General features: G+C 46.2%; 1 protein-coding gene across 2 annotated transcripts in view; it reads left to right on the top strand.

Moving 5' to 3' along the window:
- The first annotated feature begins 7,546 nt into the window (after positions 1 to 7,546).
- Positions 7,547 to 15,574, top strand: part of LOC310649303 (vigilin-like) — an 86,196-nt gene continuing 78,168 nt past the window's right edge. For both annotated transcript variants that reach the window (XM_083377635.1, XM_083377632.1), the window contains exon 1: positions 7,547 to 7,757. The gene's annotated coding sequence lies outside the window, so the exon portion shown is untranslated. The remainder of the gene's footprint in view (positions 7,758 to 15,574) is intronic.

The raw sequence follows: 15,574 nt of genomic DNA, 5'->3' as shown, positions 1-15,574 counted from the left end.
CTCTGAATTAATTTATTCTATGCTCCATTTGACTATAAGGATGAATTAATCCAAGTGGTTTAGTGTTCTCTCTTCATGATCAGAACTGGCAGTGCCCCTGTCCTTACGTTACGTACAGTGTATAAAGGAAATTTGAGTTGTAAATAGATGTATAAGCTTATAAATTTTGGATTTGCTTTGCAAGGACGGAAGCTGTTACTGTTGTGATAGATTTGTCCGTGTTCAATTAGGGGGGACAATATGTGTGTTTTTCTTATCCTTTTAAATTCAGATTTTAATTTTTAGTGTCCTTGTCTAGTTTTGTTTTGTCTTTGTTCATTATTTTTATTTGGATTTTGCATTTTAATCTTTTGAGTAAACTATTAAAAAAATGAAGAAATATAAAACAGGCAGCACCCCTTGGCATGGTGAGTAAATTGGAGCTGTTTCCCCCCTTTTAATATACGGGGGGGGGGGGAAACATTTAGGGGAAAAAGATTCTTCTTATACAGCTTCCTACGGTTGATTATTCTTACAGGGGTTTGATTTTTCCCACTGAAAATTCCTAGCTTCTCATTCATTGCCTCACCCAGTTAACCAATTCTAAGTTTGACCACACTGTGGCTCTCTCCCCATGTAAAATGGATCTAAGAAGGCCCCTTAAATGCAGTTTTTCTTTTTTTAAAAATATGGGCTTTTCCTAGCTTCTTCTGGCTACAGTTGCAACATGGATACCTGTCCCCTAGATGGCGCTGCCTTCCCTTATTTATTCAGCGTATAGCATACCTTGCATGAACTAGCAATATACAGGTAGTTTTCGACTTACAACAGTTCATTTAGTGACCATTCAAGGCCACAGCGTCACTGAAAGAAGTGACTTACGACCGTTTTTCACACTTACGACCATTGCAGCTTTCCCCCTGGTCACGTGATTAAAATTTGGGTGCTGGCCAATTGGTTCATATATATTTTATTTTTTATTTTATTTTAATCCCATTTATATCCCGCCCTTCTCCGAAGACTCAGGGCGGCTTACAATTTAAGCACAAACCAATTTATGAGGGTTGGAGGATTATGGGGCCCTGGGTTCACCTTTTCTGACAAGCAAAGTCCGTGGGGGAGCCAGATTCACTTCACCGCCATGTCTCTAACTTAATAACTGCAGGGATTCACCTAACACATGTGGCAAGAAAATGGGGCAACACTCACTTAAGAATTGTCTCACCTAGCAACAAAACCTCTGGGCTCAGTTATAGTCATAAGTCGGGGACTACCTGTACATTAAGATTTCACCTAGAATAGCAAGACATAATTTATTTATTTTTATTTATTTTATTACATTTATATACCGCCCTTTCCCGAAGGACTCAGGGCGGTTTACAGGGTGATTAAAAAACAAAGATACAAAAGTTAAAAACAGATTTAAAAAAAATTATATTCATCCCTGCATAAGTAAAACCCCAGTTAAAATTAAGATTAAAGCTAAAATTAGAATTCTCAGCCTGGGCCAGAGAGCTCGAAGAGCCAGGTCTTCAGGCCCCGGCGGAATGAATGAAGGTCGGGGACAGTCCTAAGCTCCATGGGTAGCTGGTTCCAAAGGGCAAGCGCACCCACTGAGAAGGCCCTATCCCTGGGTGTCGTCCGCCGGCAATCTCTTACCGGTGGCACCCTGAGCAGACCCTCCCTGTGGGAGCGCACTGGACGAAGGGAGCTTGATGCCGGCAGCAGGTGTTCCCTCAGATATCCCGGACCCAAGCCATTTAGGGCTTTATAGGTCATCACCAGCACCTTGAATCTCACCCGGAGGGCAACCGGGAGCCAATGCAGCTTGCGGAGTACAGGTGTTACATGGGAGTATCGGGAAACCCCCATCACAACTCGCCCAGCCGCATTCTGCACCAGCTGAAGCCTCCGAGTGGTCCTCAAGGGCAGCCCCATGTAGAGAGCGTTGCAGTAGTCTAAACGGGAGGTCACGAGCGCATGAGTGACTGTGCGTAGGGCATCTCGGTCCAGATAGGGTCGCAACTGGCGCACCAGGCGAACCTGGGCAAAAGCCCCCCTGGTCACGGCTCCTATATGGTCTTCAAAATTGAGTCGTGAATCCAGGAGGACGCCCAGGTTGCGAGCCCTATCAACAGGGGGGTAACACCTCACCCCCCCCATCGTTAAAGATGGAATAGTCTGGTTGACCCGAGATGCCGATATGCACAGCCACTCATTTATAATGAAGTATAAATTTTAAAAAGATGTATGTTCAAAGACCAATGTCTGGGCCATTTAACCATTGAAGCGCAGCATTGTTTATATGGAAAAAACACAGATCTTAGACCGGTATATGCCCACAGCTTGCTGCCAGTCACAATGTGATCTAGAGCAGGGGTCCCCAACCCCCGGTCCGTGGACCAGTACCGGGCTATGGCATGCCAGCAACCGGTCCACACAAACAAGCAAAGCCCCATCCGTGGGATGCAGGCAGCACACAAAAGTATGCACCCTCTGGTCCGTGGAAAAACCTCTCTCCACGGAACCGGTCTCTGGTACCCAAAAGGTTGGGGACCTCTGATCTAGAGTTTGACGTGGGACCCCACAATCACACTAAGGGGAGGACACTAGGCCACATTTATACAGAGAGTCCCAGCCATGTGAGGTGTGAATCCTGTTCAGGATTATCCATGGTTGTCGTGGCAGTTCAAAGCCTTGCTCCTTTTTTTTATGGAGTCCTTTATGTGTCTTCCTATGTCTGGGCGTTCAGTGTCCCATTTGGCTTTCCAATCGGAATCGATGTTACAGTTGTTGGGCAGATGTTGTGCAAATGCCAAGGAAGGCTTTCTGGATTTGAGTCTTCCAGCTGAGAACAGAACAGTTGGAAGGGACTTTGGAGGTCTTCTAGTCCAACCCCCTGCTCAGGCTGGAAACCCTATACCATTTCAAACAAATGGTTGTCCGGTTTCTTCTTAAAAACCTCCAGTGTTGGAGCATTCACAACTTCTGGAGGCAGGTTGTTCCACTGACTGATTGTTCTAACTGTCAGGAAATTTCTCCTTAGTTCTAGGCTGCTTCTCTCTTTGGTTAGTTTCCATCCGTTGCTTCTTGTCCTGCCCTCAGGTGCTTTGGAGAATAGCTTGACTCTCCTTTGTGGCAATCCCTGAGATATTGGAACACTGCTATCATGTCACTCCTAATGCTTCTTTTCATTAAACTAGACATACCCAATTCCAGCAACCGTTCTTTATATGTTTAGAGTTATATAAGTTCTAGGTTGCTTCTTTCCTTGATTAATTTTGATGCATTGTTTCTTGTCCTGCCCATCGCCCGGTGCGCTCACACAGAGAGGGCCTCCTCAGGGTGCTGTCGGCCAGACAATGTCGGCTGGCGACCCCCAGGGGGAGGGCCTTCTCTGTGTGAGTGCCAGCCCTATGGAATCAACTCCCCCTTGAGCTTTGGATGGCCCCGGACCTCCGGTCCTTTCGCCGCGACCTCAAGACGTTCTTTTTCCATCAAGCTGACCTGGATTGATGATGGGTTTTTAAAAGTCTTAATTTTAACTGTATAATTAATATTTGGGGCTGTTATTTAATTTTTTTTAACTTTTGTACTGTTGGTTTTTATTGTTGTTAGCCGCCCTGAGTCCTCTGGGAGATAGGGCGGCATATAAGTCCCATAATAAATAAATAAAAAAAAATAAGTGTGGAAGCTCAGCATGCAGCAGTAGGAGTGAGTTGTTCATAATTTTTCTCAATTGTCTCACTACTGCATTGTGCCTGGTGATGCTGTATGGCTCAGAACAGGAAGCCAGCACTTCGGAGTGATTTTAATACTGCCTTATCTAATAAATAACAATAAAAGTAATCATACATGTCATAACGGCAGCAAGAATTTTGTTTGCTTCAAACTGGAAAGTAGCTGAGGCTCCTAGTGGAGATGCACTAATGAGGAAAATCTTGTATTGCGCAGAACTGGACAAAATGACAAAAGAACTAAAAGATCAGGATGAAACAGAATATTGCATAGTATGGAATAAATTTTACAAATGGAGGGAAAAAAGAAGGAAGTCGATAGAAAAGATATAAGTAGGAAAACGTTAACTGGGAATGTATAGTAAAGGTAAAGTGCCGTGTAACAGAGTGAGCGCCTGTTACTCGTCCCAGCTTCTGCCAAGCTAGTAGTTCGAAAGCACGTAAAAATGCAAGTAGAAAAATAGGGACCACTACGGTGGGAAGGTAACAGCGTTCCGTGCGCCTTTGGCATCTAGTCATGCCGGCCATACGACCACGGAGACGTCCTCGGACAAGCGCTGGCTCTTCAGCTTTGAAACGGAGATGAGCACCGGCCCCTAGAGTCGGCAACGACTAGCACGCATGTGCGGGGGAACCTTTACCTAGCATGATCTATGATCCCATTCATACTGATAGCCAAATCTGGCCTTCGGTTTTGCCTCGGTTTACCTTCCCAATAAGCAACCTAGTTGGAAGATCATTTAAAAGCAGTTTATTAAATAGGGTATCCTTATAAAGTGGGATCTCCTGATGAAAAGGGAGAGCCTTGAGACCCATCTGACTTTTTTTTTATATAGCTAACACAACAAAGAAAAATGAATGAGAAAAGCTGCTTGGACAAGATAAGTGTAACACCTCCTCGCATAGTAAATCAACTACAAAGCCTGTTTGAAGTTAGATAACCAGATGCCAGTTGACACTAAGAAACATTTCCTTATCAGGAGATCCTTCTGTAGTTTATCTTTTCAGTGTAGGAATGTGCAGCGACAGTTTTCCTACATTCCAGTCTGTAATGAACTTGAACATAATTTCAAAAGAGAGAAAAATAAGTCAAATTAAAATACAAAGTAACTATGTTAAGTTGCAAAAATCCATGTCATGTGCCCCTTAATACACAAACTTTTTCACCACAAATCTCTTCCCATAAATCACAGGTACATTTCCTTCCTAATTAATCAATGGAACAATTTGGCTCCAAATGTTTAATGATGAGAAGGACGAGGGGTGACAAGACAGCAGTGTTCCACTATCTCAGGGTTTGCCCCAAAGAAGAGGGAGTCAAGCTGTTCTCCAAAGCACCCGAAGGCATGACAAGAAGCAACGGGTGGAAACCAATCAAAATGAGAAGCAGCCTAGAGCTAAGGAGAAATTTCCTGACAATTAGAACAATTAATCAGTGGAACAACCTGCCTCCAGAAGTTGTAAATGCTCCAACACTGGAGGTTGTTTTGAGACTGGACAATCATTTGTCTGAAATGTATAGGGTTTCCTGCCTGAGCAGGGGGTCCCTTCCAACTCTATTGTTGTTATTGTTGTTATGTTGTGAATGCTCCAACACTGGAAGTTATAAAGAAGAGATTGGACAACTATTTATTTATTTATTTATTTATTTATTTATTTATTTATTTATTTATTTATTTATTTATGTATTTATTTATTTGTCTGAAATGGTCAGTGCTTTTTTTGTAAAAGAAAAAGGTGCCAGAACTCGCACATGTCATACAACCCCCTTTGCCTACCCTACAAGGTTCCATCCGGAAAAGGTGCCGGAACTCCGTTCTGAGCGTTCTATGAGGAAAAAAAAGCCCTGGAAATGGTATAGGGTTTCCTCACTTTCCTGCCTGAGCAGGGGGTTGGACTAGAAGACCTCCAAGGTCCCTTCCAACTCTTGTCATTGTGTTATTCTGATTGAGAAAGCTTTTGTGGTTGCTGTGGCTCAACAAGGTCAGAGGGGTCAGCAACTGATCTCCTATTGACCAGGCAATAAAGATCCTCTTTCATCTTCACTGTAAGTAGTCAAATTTGAGCTGATCCCCAAACTCAGAGACCTGAAATCAGTCTGAACATTTGGCTGATTGTTGGTGAAAGGGGAAATAAAATTATTCTATTCTATTCTATTCTATTCTATTCTATTCTATTCTATTCTATTCTATTCTATTCTATTCTATTCTATTCTTTCAGAGAGTGACAGCCTTATTGATGGAAACCCTGTAGAATAAATTAGTTGAAAATGTCCCCTCTTCCAAAGATTATTCAAATGGTGCCTTTTTCTGCAGAAGGATCTCATCCTAAGCTAGTGAAAGCGCACAAGTAAACATTTTTACTTCCGGTTCTCCATTTGCACGTTACTAGACCTGGGTTGGAAACCGACAGGCATGCTGGGAGATATCAACGGTATCCCTTTAAAACAGGGGTCTTCAAACTGGGCCCTTTTAATGACTCGTGGACTTCAACTCCCAGAATTCCTCAGCCAGTTTGCCTAGCTCAGGGGTAGGCAACCTCGGCTCTTTTATGACTCATGGACTTCAACTCCCAGAATTCCTCAGCCAGTTTGCCTAGCTCAGGGGTAGGCAACCTCGGCTCTTTTATGACTCATGGACTTCAACTCCCAGAATTCCTGAGCCAGCATGGCTTAGCTTGGAAACTTAGCTTTTCCCTCAGCATGGCTGGCTCAGGAATTCTGGGAGTTGAAGTCCATGAGTCATAAAAGAGCCGAGGTTCCCTACCCCTGTTGCTGGCTCAGGAATTCTGGGAGTTGAAGTCCATGAGTCATAAAAGAGCCGAGGTTGCCTACCCCTGTTGCTGGCTCAGGAATTCTGGGAGTTGAAGTCCATGAGTCATAAAAGAGCCGAGGTTCCCTACCCCTGTTGCTGGCTCAGGAATTCTGGGAGTTGAAGTCCATGAGTCATAAAAGAGCCGAGGTTGCCTACCCTTGTTGCTGGCTCAGGAATTCTGGGAGTTGAAGTCCATGAGTCATAAAAGAGCCGAGGTTGCCTACCCCTGTTGCTGGCTCAGGAATTCTGGGAGTTGAAGTCCATGAGTCATAAAAGAGCCGAGGTTGCCTACCCCTGTTGCTGGCTCAGGAATTCTGGGAGTTGAAGTCCATGAGTCATAAAAGAGCCGAGGTTCCCTACCCCTGTTGCTGGCTCAGGAATTCTGGGAGTTGAAGTCCATGAGTCATAAAAGAGCCGAGGTTGCCTACCCCTGGCCTAGCTGAAGAATTCTAGGAGTTGAAGTCCATGAGTCATAAAAGGGCCGAGTTTGAAGAACCCTGCTTTAAAACACGTCATTTCTTATCTTCCCCTCTATTATGATCTTCTGATTTCTTGTCTTTGCCGGCTCAGTCCTGAGCGACGCGTCACCTTCCCCCTTTTTCCAGCCACGCTGTCGCCCCGCACATGGCGGCCTTTACAAACAACACCGGAAGTGAAGGCCTCTCTCTCTCTCTCTCTCTCTCTCTCTCTCTCTTCCTCAGGGCTCCCTAAGGACAAGGAGGAGAGTCGGAGCGCGCGGCTCCACCCCAGTGCGCGAATGGTTCAACCCCGCCCCCCTCCCCCCGCACCGCCACCTTACGCTTTAAACCGGCGTCTGCGCGCTGAAGCTGAGCAAAACCCCGCCCCCCCCGCCCCGGGAAACGAGAGTGGGCGGAGTTGGCTTCGCAACGGAAACGATGATTGGCCCCGAGAGGGAGGAAAGGGGCGCGGACAGTGGGAAAGGGGGCGTGCCTTAGAGCGAGAGAGAGAGAGAAAGGAGGCGAGTCCGCGCGCGGGCTTGTCAGTCTGCGTTGGGCAGCGGCAGGGGGCGGAGGCTGCGGCAGCAGCGGCAGCAGCAGCAGCAGCGAAAGCGGCGACAGCGCCCGGCGGTGGAGGAGCTGTCGCCGCCGCCGCCGCACCCCTCGCGGCTTCCTTTCCCCCGGCTCCGAGCGGCGGCCGCTGCCGCCGCCACCACCACCGCCGCCACGCTGAGCTCCTCTCCTGGAGCCCCTCCGCCGCAGCAGCGCAGGTGAGGCTGCATGGAGGGCTGCAGGCTCGGCCCGGCTTCCCACCCCACCTCCTCCATCCCCTCCCGCGGTCGGCCTGAGTTACCAGGCCCCGGGCTTTTGGAGAGGCCGAGCAAGTGGCAAAAGCCATCGGGCTCCTCGGTGAATGGGAAGGTGGAGCTCCTCTTTCTCTGCAGAGGGGGATCTACCTGGTGCAGGTAGAAGGGCGCCTCGGGGCTGGCAAGGGAGGATGGGAGCTGTAGTCCCTCTGGGGCCGGTGATGGGCAGGTGCATCAGCTCGATCGGGGACGGTGGTGGTGGGGGAGGCAGAGTTTGCAAAGGCTGGGCCCAAAGGAAGGATGTCTCTTAAGGCTCCTCTGCCATCCTTCCCAGGTAGGTAAAATGAGGAGCCAGATTGTTGGGGGGCAATTAAGCTGACTTTGTAATAATGCCGCTTGGGTGTGTGTGTGTGTGTGTGTGTGTGTGTGAAAGCCCTAACAAGCAGGCATATACATAGAAGGAAGGCTACCGCTAAGTTTGTAAGCCGCCCTGAGTCTTCGGAGAAGGGCGGGATATAAATGGGATTTAAATAAAATTATATATATATATATATATATATATATATATATATATATATATATATATATATATATATATATATATATATGTAGGTATATTAAATACGTCAGATTATCCTTCAAAGGTGAGCCTTTGGAGCCTTGGTGGAGCAGTGGGCTAATGCCTCCTTAAGTAACACCAGCTGCCTGCAATTAGTGCAGGTTCGAGTCCCACCAGGCTCAAGGTTGACTCAGCCTTCCATCCTTCCGAGGTAGGTAAAATGAGGACCCAGATTGTTGGGGGGCAATTAAGCTGACTTTGTAATAATGCCGCTTGGGGGTGTGTGTGAAAGCCCTAATAAGCAGGCATATACACAGAATGAAGGCTACCGCTAAGCTTGTAAGCCGCCCTGAGTCTTCGGAGAAGGGTGGGATATAAATGGAATTAAAATAAAATAAATAAATAAATAAATAATAGCAGGGAGGGGGAGGAGGGTCTCTGCTAAGGTCTGGCTAAAGAGCAATATTGCTTTTCTCTCTCTTGTTTCTCCAGGACATGGTTAAGTGAGAACTTAAGGTCCCCTTCTCTGCTTTTCCAAAGGGCAACTAAAGAAATCGGGGGTTTTTTAGGGGGTCCATGGGGCTGTCCAAAGCAAGGAGGGGAATAGCGTGGGGCGTCTAGGGCAGGCAACCTCGGCTCTTTTATGACTCATGGACTTCAACTCCCAGAATTCCTGAGCCAGCCATGGAAGTAGGAGTGCAGGAGGAGAAGATGGGGAAAGAGAGAATGAGGGCCACAAAGAGGGGAGTGGTTGAGCCAAGGGATTAGAGGGAGGCGAGTTTTGCATCAGAGTAAAGAATGACACCAAAGGGATGGCTTTGTGACCAAAAAAAAGGGAGGGGGATTCAAATTGGGAAGAGGGAGGCTGCTGGAGAAGGAGATTGACGTTAAAGTGGATGTTTTTGTTCAAAACTGAATAAAAGGAAATCGGAACAAAGAATAAATCTGGGATCCCTTGGCTATGCTGGAACTGCGGCTCCCAGAATCCCCTGCTCTTGCTGGCTAAGAATTCTGGGGTAGCGCTGATGAGCATGATGGAGAGCAAGGTTTAAATGAGAATATGTAGGTGGGTTTTGCCAACTTGGGCTTTCCCCCCCCCCCAAAAAAAAAATCTCTTATCATTGAGATTGGAAACCTTTCTGTTTTCTTCTGGAAGGGTTTACAGTGGCGTTTCTCAACCTTAGCAGCTTTTAAGATGAGTGGACTTCCAACTCCCCGAATTCCCTAACCAGATAGGTTGCGACAACTTTCCAAAGATGGTTTCATTTCGTTCAGTTGTTGATATGGAATAACGAAATGCTGTAGCCTGAAAATCGCATCATTTAAAACAGTTTTTTTTCTTAAGCTTTAGCCTTATGTCTTGATGTAAACTGCAGAGAGTAGATTGTTGGAAGGGTTTGGTCGGGTAAATCTGTAGACAACTATTTATATTCAGGTCAAGATGTTCCTCAGGAAAGATCCAAAGGAGGTTAAGCAATGGCTTCCAATTTTATTTCCTTTCCTGAGGCAGGAATTGTAATTCCACTTTGTATTCCATCCAAATGTCTTGCATGGATAGATGTTTGTTTATTAAATATCTGCTGATCTCACGGATGTGACTCTGGGTGGTGTACAGTAGAAACAAAACAACTAAGAACAAAGCCTTAAAACCATTAATCTATTAAAAACATAAATATAAATAAAACTACTGGAGTTGGGTGAAATGAAATGTATGTGGAAATAAAATCTAGGCCTGTGACTACAGTTGCACTTGAGTGTCAAGGAATCAATAAAACAGTTGGAAATGACCGGGTCCTCAAGAAATCAGATGTTCTCAAAGATATTTTCAGGTTAGTGTTACTCATGAAAGAAAGTGCAAAAATCATCCCACAAGCCTCCCTTGTTCACATAATGTCAGCGTTAAGTCTTCTTTACTTCCTCTTTTACCACTTCAGGTGTTAGAATAGAATAACAGTTGGAATGGACCTTGTAGGTCATGGGTGTCAAACTTGACGTATCATGACGTTTTTTGCCTTTGCGGAGCCGGGGTGAACGTGGTCTGCAAATGATGAATCCGGACCGTGGGCTGCCAGTTTTTACACCCCTGTTGTCGGTCATCTAGTCCAACCTCCCCACCCAAGCAGGAGACCATGCACCATTTCTGACAACTTCTTGAAAGCCCTCTGTGATGAAGCTCCTACAACTTCTGAAGGCAAAGTGTTCCGTTGGTTGATTGTTCTCACTGTCAGAAATTTTCTCCTTATTTCTAGGTTGTATCTCTCATTGATCCATTATTTTCATCCATTATTCCATGTCTGGCCTTCGGGTGCTTTGGAAAATAGGTTAATCCTCTCCTGTCTTTGAGACCCACCCCCCAAATATAGGAACACTGCTATCATGTCTCTCCGGTCTTTTTCTTCACTAGACTAGCCATGCCCACTTCCTGTAACCATTCTTGATATGTTTTAGTCTCCAGTTCCCTGATCATCTTTATTGCTCTTCTCCGTACTTTTCTAGAGTCTCAACATCCATTTTTTATAGCGTGTTGACCAAAATTGGTTGCAGTATTCTAGGTATGGTCTTACTGAGACTTTATAGAGTGGTATTAGTACCTCAAGGGCCACGGTGGTTCAGTGGGTCAGGACGCTGAGCTTGTCGATCTGAAGGTCGGCAGTTTGGCGGGTCGAATCCCGAGTGCCACGTAGCAGAGTGAGCGCCTGTTACTCGTCCCAGCTTCTGCCAACCTAGCAGTTCGAAAGCACGTAAAAAATGCAAGTAGAACAATAGGGACCACTACGGTGGGAAGGTAACAGCGTTCCGTGCGCCTTTGGCGTCTAGTCATGCCGGCCACATGACCACGGAGACGTCCTCGGACAAGCGCTGGCTCTTCGGCTTTGAAACGGAGATGAGCACCGGCCCCTAGAGTCGGAAACGGCTAGCACGCATGTGCGGGGGATCCTTTACCTTTACCTTTTATTAGTACCTCACACGATTTTAGGGAGTTAAGTCTTTAACAATGTTTAATATCAGTCATATTTATTACATTCCAGCATTGCATTCTTACAGTTTCCACGTTAGCTTCCGTATAATATGAATTTTGCTTAGACGTTCTTTCAAAACAAAGATTAGGACCACATCTCTCTGTTAGCAGTGGAATTGCTGTCTTTTTAATTCTGCCCTGGGAAAGATAGTGAACAAAAACACCCACAAAGAGGGAAGAAGGTGTGTGTGGGGGGGAAAGGCTGATATTGAAGCTGACGGAGTTTGCATCTAGTTACCAACTTGTTGGAATGTGGGAGTAATCTGTAGACGTTCAGATTAGGTTCCGTCAGGTTTCAGGTTGCCTAGCAGTTTCACCAGAGAGTTTCTAAGGAACAACTACTGTAGTTTAATCCTCAATTCCTGAAAGTAAATAGTTGCTTTCTAGCCACTGTACATGTAGATTTGCTTTATTTATTTATTTATTTATTACCTGTACAGGTACTGTAGTCCTTGAGTTAATTGCCCTGTACACCGCCCCAGAGTCCCTTGGGAGAGGGGCGGTATATAAATCCAAATAATAAATAAATAAACAACCACAATCGAACACAAATTTTCCGTAGCTAAGCAAGACAAGAGAGCTTTGCCCCATTTCGTAACTTTTCTCGCCACCGTTGTTAACTGAACCATGCGGTCAAGTTAGTCACACGGTGGTTGAGTGAATCTGGCTTCCCCGTTGACTTTTGTTTGTCAGGTCACAAAAGGGAATCACACGACACCCGGGATCTGCAACCATCACAAATACGTGCCGGTTGCCGAGCATCCGAATTTTGATCGCGGGGATGCCGCGATGGTTGCCAGTGTGAAAAACTGTCATTAATTTTTTTTTCCAGTACTATTGTAACTTCAAACAAATGGTTATAAGTCAGGGGCCACCTCTGCATCCTACTTTTCCTTCAAAGGGATCCGCAGAACTCTGCCTCTCGTTGTCATATTATCTTCCCAGCAGCCTTAGGAAGTGGACCCAGAGGAAAGGGTTATGGCTGGGGAAGGATTTGAACCCAGGCCTCAACCTGGTTAAACCCACTAACTATTCCATTAGGATCTCCGCTGGTGGAGAAAAAGAGTCTCCCACTTCTATTGGGAACCCTGTCTGCCTGCCTACCTGCTTTGAAATTTATTTATTTTGGGACTTATATGCCGCCCTATCTCCCGAAGGACTCAGGGCGGCTAACAACAATAAAAACAACAATACAAAAGTTAAAAGAAAATCCTTACCATTCAAAGTGCCTTGGTGGAGCAGTGGGCTAATGCCTCCTTAAGTGACACCAGCTGCCTGCAATTAGTGCAGGTTCGAGTCCCACCAGGCTCAAGGTTGACTCAGCCTTCCATCCTTCCGAGGTAGGTAAAATGAGGACCCAGATTGTTGGGGGCAATAAGCTGACTTTGTAATAATGCCGCTTGGGGGCGGGGCCCCGAAAGCCCTAGTAATAAGCAGGCATATACATAGAATGAAGGCTATTGCTAAGCACATTGATTTGTGCTTTAAATTGTAAGCCGCCCTGAGTCTTCGGAGAAGGGCGGGATATAAATGGGATTAAAAAAAAGTGTGCATTGGAAGCAGAAGGAAAATGGCGAGCTCTCTTGAAGACGAAGGTTTATAGATCCACCGTTAGTCATTGGAGAAACAGAAGTGGAGCTGATTGCTCCAGAGTAGACACCGGTGAGGTTCTTTTGCCTTGCAAAGAAGCACAGGTAATCCTCGTCTTACAACCCACAATCGAGGCCCAAAATTCCGTTGCCAAGCGAGGCGTCTGTTAAGTGAATTTTTGCCCCGTTTTATAACCTTCCTTGCCACAGAGGTTAAGCAAACCACCGCAGTTAAGTTAGTAACACAGTGGTTCAGTGACTCTGGCTTCCCCATTGACTTTGCAAGTCAGAAGTTCACAAAAGGGGATCACGTCTCACAAACACACATACACACACACACACCCCCAGGACACTGCAACCACACACACACACACACACACACTCAGGACACTGCAACCGTCATAAGTATGAGTCAGTTGCCAAGTGTTAAGAATTTTGATCACAGGACCAAGGTGGTCGTGTGAAAAACGGTCACGAGTCATTTCCCCCCCCCCACCTCCAGTCCCGCTGTCACTTTGAACAGTCACTAAATGAAATGTTGTGAGTCAAGGACTACCTGCACCATGAGGCTCAAAAAATGGCCCCTAATCCTCTTCGGGGTCTGTCTATTCCTGCTGGTCAGGAGTTACGCTGCAAGCTTTTTTGTTCAGCTGCATTCTTCTCCCATCTCTTGGTTTCCTTCCCGGCTCCTTTTGTGCCTGGGGGACAGAGGACAGGCAGAAACGAGGGAGAAGTTCAGACTGGAAATGTGCCAGCTTAGTCTAGTGGGTGACTGGAGGCGGAGGACTTCTCCCTTGAGGTACGGCAATGGAAAAACAAGTGAAAGAACATCCCTCAGCCAGGAGGAGAAGGGAAAGGCGAAGTCTGCACACAGGATGGGGTCGAGAGACTGTGGTCGTTTAAGTAGACTTCTCTAGCCTTGGTGTGTGTATCTCCAGAGGTTTGGAGATAGGAGATCGAGAAAATTACAACCGTCTGCATCTCAAGGAGCTGCATTCCATGGGTGTGTCGTTTGGGCATAGAATTAGCAAGGTGTTGTCGGCGAGACAGGTGGCAACCTTGACACCTGTCGTTGAAGATTCTCAAGTCATCCGGGTCGCGGTTGTCCCAAAGGTGCTTTTTCAGGAGACAACTGGACTTTCTTGTTTTCCTTTGAAGATACTCCGCTTCTCGTCCAAGAAGCTTCTTCAGCTCTGATCGAATGGTGGGGATCCTTCCATTCCTCACCATCCTTCCATTTCCCACCATCCAGTCAGAGCTGAAGAATGAAAAGTGAAGTGGCTTCAAAGAAAAACAGAGTCCAGTTGCCTCCTGAAAAAGCACCTTTGGGACTTGACGTGTGTCCTTGAATTTTCCCTTTAGGTCATGGCAGCTTAATGAAGTCTTCTGTGTGGTGCTTTCCCGAGGTGGAACAGCCATCCATCTTTGGGCAGGCAACTTAAGCTGTAAATCTGTTTTCTTAGACCTTGGATTGGCCAACTATCTAAGCCAGAGGTGTCCAATCTTGGCCACTTTAAGACTTGTGGTTTTCAATTGTTAGCACTCCCCAGCCAGCCGTGCCGGCAGAGGAATTCTGGGAGTTGAAGTCCATGGGTCTTAAAGTGGCCAAGGTTGGACCATCCTGATTTAACCATTGGCTGTGCCCTGCACACCAAAGCCTAGGGCTTGATCTGCATCAAGTGGTCTTCTCTCCAAAAACAATGATACACTTTTCCTAGTTACTTTCCTTTTTCTGTATCTTAGGTAAGGTAAAGGTTCCCCTGCACATGTGTGCTAGTCGTTCCCGACTCTAGGGGCCGGTGCTCATCTCCGTTTCAAAGCCGAAGAGCCAGCACTTGTCCAAGGACGTCTCCGTGGTCATGCGGCTGGCATGACTAGACACCAAAGGCTCACGGAACGCTGTTACCTGCTAGGTTGGCAGAAGCTGGGACGAGTAACAGGCACTCACACTGTTATGTGGCACTCGGGATTCGACCCGCCAAACTGCCGACCTTCTGATTGACAAGCTCAGCGTCCTAACCCACTGAGCCACCGTGTCCCTTTTCTGTATATTGAACAGCCATTATATTGGCTGTTCACAAAGATAGCAAGATAACAGTTTTGACGATGAGGAGAAACAAGAATCAGCAACTGGTTTAGTAGTAAATTTCGGGAAGATTTCTGATTGAACTGGTAGAGCTGGATCAAGGAGGACACAACTGAGAAGATCTACCCGTGGATAATCAGAGTAACTTCATCTTTCCTGACTTGATATATGGGTTAATAATAGGTTCCATCCATTCAAACTGGGAGTACCATAATTTCATTCCTGTCCACTTCTAGGATGCAATGATGCAGAAATCTGGAATAGATCATAATCACTTAACTGAAGACAAGGAGAACCCCTTTGACTACAGCAGGGGTCTTCAAACTTGGCCCTTTTATGACTTGTGGACTTCAACTCCCACAATTCCTCAGCCAGCATGCCTGGCTGAGGAATTCTGGGAGTTGAAGTCCACAAGTCATAAAAGGGCCAAGTTTGAAGACCCCTGGACTACAGTTTCTGGGCAAGACATCTCGATCGCTGATTCTCAACCAGGGCAACTTTTAAGAGGTGCAGTCTCCCAACTCCTAG

The sequence above is a fragment of the Vipera ursinii genome (genome assembly GCF_947247035.1).
Source record: "Vipera ursinii genome assembly, chromosome: Z".
Taxonomy (NCBI): domain Eukaryota; kingdom Metazoa; phylum Chordata; class Lepidosauria; order Squamata; family Viperidae; genus Vipera; species Vipera ursinii.
The sequence above is the reverse complement of the archived record's forward strand: the minus strand, read 5'-3'. Positions and strand labels throughout refer to the sequence as shown.